The 9,089-nt window shown below is 45.1% G+C and overlaps 1 non-coding gene across 1 annotated transcript; it reads left to right on the top strand.

Annotated features, from left to right (window-relative positions):
* The first annotated feature begins 8,527 nt into the window (after positions 1-8,527).
* LOC130709568 (small nucleolar RNA R71) lies at positions 8,528-8,634 on the top strand. The gene has a single exon (XR_009010042.1). It is a non-coding gene; the product is annotated as a small nucleolar RNA R71 (small nucleolar RNA).
* The last annotated feature ends 455 nt before the right edge of the window (positions 8,635-9,089 follow it).

Below are 9,089 nucleotides of genomic sequence, written 5' to 3'. Positions count from 1 at the left end.
GCCTTCTAACCGCCTTTGAGAAGAAAGGAAACGTCTCATCCCCCCCCCCCGAATTAACCTGAAGGGCGACAAAACGTCCTTGTCAAAAGTGAGTGGGAAGAGGCCTCTCGACGAGGAGGCCCCCCGCCCTTCCCCAAAGAGACCGCACTCCGTGGCTGCTACATCATCTTCCGGCGGGGAAAAAACTCCTATCATCTCCGCAGCTTTTTATGAGTCTGAGGAGACTCCCAAGTCGAACCAGCCCGGTGAGCCTTCACTGGTGGCTCAGGTTTCCTCGCCTCGCGCCCAGGGCGGTTCCGTCGACCAACCTCCCTCCAGTGCGAAAGTTACCCTACCACCTCCTGGTCAAAACTCAATGTCATTTGCTAGCGCTTCATCGCCCAGTCATAGCCCAGCCCCGTCCCAGGGCTTTGCAAATCGAGAGCCTCCATATTCTCTGTCCCTGACGTCAGTGCAAACTGCGAGGATGGATGAAGTGGTCAAGCAGCAAGGCTTGGACTGGGTTTCAGAAGGCGCATTGGCGACGGCGCTTCACGTTTTTCATCATTATAAGCGGTCCGCCCAGGATGCCGAGGTGTTGCGATCAGAGGTGGCTCGCCTCCGCTCCCTCAACGCTGGATTTGTTGAGGAGCGTAAGGCGTTCCTCACCCAACTCAATGCCAAAGAAACCTCATTTGCCAAAGAGTTGGCCGAACAAACTAGCCGTGCTGAGGTCAGCCTGGAATTCCGAGATAGAAGAATCTCTTATTTGGAGAAGGCCCTTCCGAAGCTTCAGCAGGAGGCTCAGGAGGAATCCGAAGCAAAAGTGGATTTGGTGGCCTCCAAGGATCAAGCCCTTTCTTCAATGGAGACTGAACTCGAACACCTTCGTGCTGAACTGGCGAAGAAGGATGAAGCTTTATCCACGATGAAGACACAAGCTCAGCTCGACGCGAAGGCCTTAGAGGAAAGAATGAAGTCAGACGCCGCTACTTCCGCCGTTTTTTAGCGCGGCCGTGTCTTTTTCCTCGCCAAAGCCCAAGTCTAGACCCTCTATCCCCAGATCGATCTTCACCAAATGGGAGCATTCAAGAAGGTTACTCTCATTGGGTTGGTTGGTATCGACGATCCCCCAGGCTTTGTCGCCAAGCGTTTCGCCTTCCTTCTCCGCTGACGCCGTTCCTGCCACAAGCTTTGGGCATTTGCACCGCAGAGTCCTAGGCTGTGAACCATGCGAGTCTTCCTTCCTATAGAGTCCTAACCCTTGCACCTTAAACGCCTCTTCCCCAGATTCCAACGGAGGGTTACCATTGACCACCGACCAGGAATACTTATGACTTTATTGCGAGTTGCATCATTTTCCAAGGAAAAACTCCTCGAGAAACCGCTTTGGCAATAACTCCTGGAGACTGAACTTAGTGTATAAATGGTCGTTAACTCATACCAGTCTTCACATCTCATCTGTTTCCTAATTCAAACATCACAATGGCATCCTTCGAAAGTTGTATTAGCGAGCTCAGGAAGAAAGCTTTTGATGAGGACCTCTATATCAACGTTAGGCATCCAGAAGATCCTAGCGTCTACCAACTGACCAATCGGTTGTTGGGCATGGGTCTAAGCCTCGAGATGGACAACAAACTCAGAGGGTTCCTTGCATTTGTGGAGGAGCTCCAGGATTTGTTCCAGCGGGAGCTAGACAATTATGCCGATATTCGAGTGGTGGAGGCTTCACTGAAGGCTGCGGTGGAGAGTCCTGAGAGGCAGGAGGTTCGTTAGAGTTTGATCCAGTTGGATTACAAGTGGCATCGCCTAGAGCTTGAGAAAACAGAGTTTCGTCGTCAATGTAGGATTATGAGAAAAAATCATCCGTTTTAAGATGTAATAAGAATAATATGAATAAAAGAGTTTTTTTTATAAATGCCTCTAGATGTATGTTGATATGAATGCGAGCAGGTAAATAATGAACGGAAAAATGAAAACGGGTGAATAGATAAATGGGCAGGGCGAGCGGGCCGCCTGGGCTTTTATTTCCTCGTTCAGTGCCTAAAGCTTTGAGAGTGTGCCATGTATAACTAGGACTTTCGCTCGGTATTGGACCGAGGCTTTTGTTCACACGCATATTTCCCGTAAGAGCACGTGTGGCCCCTCCAGCCTTATTAGGTGGGGTCTTATAGTTTCTTGGGGCCCAATGGCCATATAGGTTGCCCGAGACTTTCAGCCTAGTTAAAAATGCTCGCCCGCGTTTCTGGAAGACTTGACTCGCCCATATTTCGGGGAGGTTCTTTGGATAAGAAGCTTATCCGCACACGTCGCCAGCAGGGGCTACGGTCAGCGCCGGACTTTCTGGAGCGATCCCCAGACATCAAGGTCGTGTTGGGATCGCCACCTTCAGGGAATTTTTCCCACCAGGCTGTCGTCTCAGTTTAATAATTAGGAGTATTGTTGAGAATATCCTTTTGTATTTGATTTGTATAAATTTTTACATCGAGGGATGCCTCGTTAAAAAACTCCCGTGTTGGAGAAAAAGAGTGCATCTTTATTTTTAGTCCTAGCTTTTTTGTTGCTTCCTCGCCATATCCCCGCTTTGTGACTGTTCCCTCGATCAGAGTATCGCACCCAGTATTCCATCCTCGTCACCCTGCTCAGTGCGCCGGGCTGACTTCATTGGCATCTCACTCCTATCGTCTAGTTGTTCGCATTTCCTCTTTTCCTGACAACACTGCCATTGACTATCCTTTCCTTCTGCCTCTCTCTTTCCCACAGCCTCAGTTCGCCGGCAAATTTCCCTTTTTCCTGCCTTGAACTCCGCCCCTTCTCCCCTCTCTTCTTCCTTCTGCGCGGGCGGGCTAAATGTGGACAACCCCCTAGAAGTAGTTTCCTTTTGTTTCCAGCTAAAGAGGTCAATGTTGTCCTCTACCAACTTACTCAGGCGCCGTTCCAGATCATGGGTGAGCCTAGGCTCAATCGCCAGCACGCCTCTACTGGTTGCATCCATGTCCCAGCTCTCTCCATACCGCTCGCTATCTGTACGAGTAAAGGATCTGCCTTGCCCTGCCTTCCAGGCTCCCTCGCCCTGACTTCCCTCTTTCTTCGTCTTATTCGCCTTTTTGCTGACCTGCCTTTCTCGTTTGCCCGTGTCGCTCTGGCTCTGTGTAGCCGGACGCTCTTGCCCGCCTTCAGCTACCTCAACCTCATGACACCTGTGTCCGTCGCCGGCTCCTCTCTTACCATACAAGTTAAGGCTACTGCAATAGCACTTCCTCGCCCCTTCTTGATCTACCGCTATTTTTCCTATCCTTCCGCAGAGCAGTGGATACTTTGTCGCGAGGTGGGCCGTGGATATCACTGCATGGAGGCGATTTAAAGTGTTTCGTCCTATGATTACGTTATAAACTGCTGCAACCCGTAGGACCAGATACCTTATCCTTAAGAGCTCGGCGTCCTCGCCCACTCCAAAAACTGTGTCCAACTCCACATAGTCGCGTACCTGAACCTGCTTTCCCGAGAAACCTACCAGGTTTCCTGTGTATGGCATCAAATCCTTGTCCGTTGTTGGTTCTTCTGCAAGTGTACAGAATCTACCCGGTTTTAATTTATCGAACCACAGGGAATTGGAATGCGAATTCGGTTTAAGAATCAAGTTCAAGGTTGGAAAGCAAATAAAATTCAGTTTTAATGATTGGTTGTTTCTTGAGTTTGTAAAAAGACAAGTGATCAAGTAAAAAAGCGATTGAAATTCAGAGATGAGATTGCCTTGGGTTCTTGCTCAACAAATTCAGTTTTAGCAAACCTTCCTATTCAATTAATCCTGAGTCTCTCCTTGATGTTCTAGCCTAGATAGTCATCTATCGATGCCTCGTAAAAAAAACCCTTTCTAATCAAAAGATAGATTCAATTCCTTGATAACCTAAACATTTGTTAGAAGCACTAAGCATACAATTCAGGCCAACAAACCTCAACCCTTCCTCTATTCCTAGCAGCAAGTATAGAAGAGGTAATTATTGGATCAAGCGCTTACCACTACGCCAAAAGCAATTGCTGTTAGTGAGGGTGCAACTTTATTTCCTTATAGCACAGAGTCCTCAAGGGGCTGCGATGTTAAGCGCCATGGGGTGGGATGTTAAGCCCATCGAATCCTAAGGGTGACGCTGGATTAATAAATCCAACAATCTCCCCCCCAGTGTTAGCCGGGGGATTCGAACCCATGACCTTGCTCTGATACCACTTATTGGATCAAGCGCTTACCACTACGCCAAAAGCAATTGCTGTTAGTGAGGGTGCAACTTTATTTCCTTATAGCACAGAGTCCTCAAGGGGCTGCGATGTTAAGCGCCATGGGGTGGGATGTTAAGCCCATCGAATCCTAAGGGTGACGCTGGATTAAAAAATCCAACAGTAATCTCACAACAAGTCCCAATTCTATAACAAACTATCGTTATGATTATAGAAAAGTAAAAAGCTAGCATGCATTCAAGCTTGAAAGATAAAGCATAGAAGTGAGATTCAAGGGTTTACTCAGAACATCATGAATAGAAAATGATTGATAGCTAAAACATTCAAAGTCTTACAAAGAACCCAAAGCAAAAAGGGTTTTAGCCAAGCATGGCTATAGAATCCATACAAGAAAAGAAGGATAAAACCTGGAACTTGAACTTGGAGAATGCTTCTCCTCAAGCTCCAGAGCCTAACCCTACTTCTAACTTATTTAGGAATGTATAGAAATGACAAAAGTTACAAAAGAAATGACAAAAAGCCTATTTATAGGCAAACAGGTCGAGTCTGGGCGCTCAGACGCCAATTAAGCACGCCTGAGCGCCAATTCCAAGCTGAAAACATGCTCTCTGGAAGTAATTGGCGCTCAGGCGCTCAATTAGGAGCGCTCAGGCGCCAATTCCTTTCTAGCATCTTGTAAACATAGATCCAATTGGCGCTCAGGCGCTCAACACGAGCGCCTGAGCGCTCTCTACATGCTAGAAAGGTTCTTGACCTTCTTCTTAACTCCTCTTTATGTCTCCCTTCAATTCTCCAAGCCTCTTGACCTTTTTTCTTCAGCAGATTCAGACCTGATTACTTAGGAACAAAGCAAGGAAAAATATGTAGGAACTCCAAGAGATTATTAGCACAAAAGACCCTCAATTCAAGTAGAAAATATATGCAAGTCCTAAACTTACTTAAAATGCATGAAAGGTCCCTATAAAACTATGAAATTACCAAAACAAAGTAGAAACACAAATAAAGATAAAAATGCATGAGAATGCATGAAACACTACATGAGACTCAACAAAAAGACTCAAAACAAACTAAGAAATGACCCTAAAAACACTACTAAACTAGGGTCATCACACCACTATACTCAACGACAGCTCGCCCTCGAGCGTAAAAAACACTCGCTTGCCCTCAAGCGCAAGAAATGCTCCCAAACAGGTGCTCTCAACAAGGAATACTTAAAAGAAAACCGGAGGATTTAGCAACTACAGCTGGTTCCAAAAGAAAGACACAACAATCCACTTCATGCAACTTTTAGATAAAGGAGAGTGTAGAGTCCATCATGAGAAGCATATAGATCTAAAATTCCTAGGATGAGATATATATTAAGTGCACTGAGCACACAAGTAGTCCATAGGTCCTGGATATCATTCACTCAAGAGCAACAGAGATCAAACATGCACAAATTCAAAGAGACTTTCAAGGGGTTGAAATGTTGGCTTGGTGAAGTACAAGGTGGTTGGTCCCTAAGGAAGGCTAAAGCTTCAAGCATCTTGAGTGTGGTCCTATTAGTAACCCCGGAGCTTTATCAACAAACTTTTTAAGCACAAGTCTCTTGACCCCTTTTTCAACTTTCTTTTCTTCTATTTTTTCTTTTTTTCAACTCCAACTTGATTAGGAGTCTTTTTTTTTTCTCTTTTTCTTTTTCTGCTTTTTTTTACATTTGGGGCAAGAGACATTCCCGACTTCAATTACTAGCTCCAACACAATGCAAGGACCAACACTCCCCAAAATCCAACCTATCATCCATCCCAATCATATAGCTAACAAAGAAATCTTCAATAGGCTCAAAAGGGACAACTAGGGACAAATGTTTAAGCCAACAAACTCTGAAGCTCAAAAACCTACAGGTCTCAAGAATTGTGCAAGTTTCACAAAGCATGCAAAGAGTGAAATCAATACAGAACCAAGAAGTACGAGTGAGTCAGGATCCTCCAGGGAAATTTTATGGTGAAGGGTCAAAGATGGACCCTTATGGACTCACACCAACTCTATCCTCAAGAAACACTCGGAAGACCGAAGTCTCCTCCTCTCTTCCCCAAAGCATGCAATCACTCATCCCCAAGAGACAACACAAGTATTCACAAAAACATTTTCAAAAACAGCACAAGTTAGAGAGCAAAACTTGCGGGCAACAACATGTGAGTATAGGGAAGTAAAGACCCAAAAACGACTCTAACAAAACAATGCATGATTAAAAGAAAAATAAAAGCTACAAAAGAAAAATATGCAAAAAATGCATGAGGTAAACTAAGGGAAAGAGTCAACCTCCTTTGCAAGTTACCATGGAGGCCTTAGACACACCTCCTACTCCAGAATTCAGGCTCTCATTCCCTGCAAAATGCAACAAACAAACAAGCAAAATAAAACAAGACTTGGGTTGTCTCCCAAGCAGCCCTAAGTTATAGTCCTAGGTGGACTCTCCTTCTTTTGATGTTAGGAAGGAAATTCCTTATCATCACACTTCTTACCACATGAGCAAGGTAGGAACCTTGCACAAAACTTTTGGAAAAACTCCTCCCAAAAGAGGGTATCATCTAAACCATCATACCAAATCCTTGCTCCCCCTTTCAAGGAGTGAGGGAAAAGCTTAATCTTGAGCTCATCACTAGTCACACCTTCCATCTTTACAAGGTGACTAGCTTGAGTGAATCGGGTCGTGTGGGCTTGGAAATTCTCATCTTTAGACCCCCCATACTTGTTTTCACTAACAAGCTTGATGAGAGCTTTATTAAGCTCAACATCTTTTTCACTTACCTTGAGGATCTCCTTTGAAGACCTGGACAAGCTTTTGATCATATCACAAACAAAACCATCATTAATGTTAGTTTGCAAATTAGGATTGAAAACCGAAAATCTTACCTTGTCCTCACCAACTCTGAGAATGAGCTGACCCTTATCAACATCGATTTTAGCCCTACCAGTGGCTAAGAAGGGTCGGCCTAGAATGAGAGGAATCTTTGCATCCTCTTCCATGTCCAGCACCACAAAGTCCACAGGGAACACATACTTATCCACCTTCACCATAACATCTTCAATGATCCCATAAGGTGTTTTTAGGGATCGGTCCGCCATTTGTAAGGAGAGCATGGTCGGGGTGACCTCTCCTAAGTTCAGCCTTCTAAACATGCTAAGCGGCATCAAGTTGATGCTCGCTCCCAAATCACACAAGGCTTCAACAACATTTAACCCCTCAATCTCCACTGGGATAGTGAAACTCCCAGGATCCCTTCTCTTCTTAGGCATTTTCCTTTGCAAAATGGCACTACACTCCTCGGTCATCATAATAGTTTCATCAACCTCACTCAACTTCCTCCTCTTATTTAAAATGTCCTTCATGAACTTAGCATAGATAGGCATTTGCTCCAAGGCTTCAGAAAAAGGAATATTGATGTGGAGTTTCTTAAAAACCTCCAAAAACTTGGAAAATTGTTTATCCAGATTTTTCTTAACCAAAGCCTTGGGGAATGGAATCTTGCTGAGTTCAGGAGAAGGAGTACTCACAACTCTAGCTTTCACCGGTACACTCACTCTCTTCTCCATGACACCCTCATCTTTTTGCTCTACTTTCTCATTTTTCTCTCCCTCAACTTGTTTTTTTGACTCATGTAACACTCTCCCACTCCTAGTGGTAACAACAGCAAAATTCTCTTGTTTAGACAAAATTAAAGAATCGGGAGAAAACTTACCTTGAGGTATCTCGGCCATTTGCTTGGCTAGCTGGCCAAGTTGGTTCTCCAAGTTCTTGATAGCCGCCTCTTGGTCCTTATGGTTGTTGTTCATGCGGTTGATGCAACTCTCCAATAGCTCCTCTAAACTCCTCTTGCAATTCACCTTTCCAACAACTTGTGTTTGGACAAGAGGTCCATGATTTGAGGATGGAACTATGCTTCCTTGAGCTATAGCTTTGGCTTCATTGCTCTCAGCATTGACAGTACACAAGTTACTAACATGAGGTCCACCACAAGACTTGCACTCCACACAAGTCAATCTTGCACCAATAGCCTTGGTCTCCTTAATATGCATTCGAATCTCCGCCACTTGTTCGGTGAGTTTCTTGTTGGAGGCCAAGAGCTTGTCATAAGCTTCCACTTCAAACTTACTCCTTCGGGTTTGGCGATCATTTTCAGAGTTCATGGCTCTCGCTGCCATCTTTTCTATTAAGTCATACCCCGCTTGTGGGGGAAGAGCATCGAACTCGCCATTTGAAGCCGCATCTAGGCCAAACCTCCAAGAGTATTGTAGACCATCATAAAATGTTGCAACCAATTCAGCTTGGGTGAGATTGTGTTGAGGACATTTCCTCAATAGCTTCTTGAAGCGCTCCCAAGCTTCATAGAGATTTTCCTCAGTGATTTGCACAAAATTCATAATGTCTTTTTTCAGCTTCCTCAAAAGGGCTCTTGGGAAGAACCTTGTTGTGAACTTTTCCGCTAAGTTTTCCCAAGTAGTGAAGCTCCCTTGAGGTTGAGAATTCAGCCATTCCTCAGCTGTGTCCTTCAAAGAAAATGGAAACAAGCTCAACCGAATTGCATCCGCCGGAACATTGTTCACTCGGTAAGTGTTGCAATTCCGGATGAACCTCTCCATGTGAGCATGTGGATCTTCCAAAGTACCTCCACCATATTGGTTTTGGCTCACCAAGTTGATGAATATCGGTCTCAACATAAAGTTTCCCACTCCCTCGGGAAAGACAATGCTCCCGGGATAGTCATAACTCATGGTAGCCGAAGTGAGTTCCCGAAGAGACCGGTTGGCATTCTCAACTTCTTGTTCACATAATCGGAGGGTGATCCCCTCTTGGATTCTTGCCTCGATATGGGCTTGCATCTCCTCCTCCGTCA

This window comes from Lotus japonicus, chromosome 3 (assembly GCF_012489685.1).
Source record: "Lotus japonicus ecotype B-129 chromosome 3, LjGifu_v1.2".
Classification (NCBI taxonomy): domain Eukaryota; kingdom Viridiplantae; phylum Streptophyta; class Magnoliopsida; order Fabales; family Fabaceae; genus Lotus; species Lotus japonicus.
This window is presented reverse-complemented; position numbering and strand designations above follow the sequence as displayed.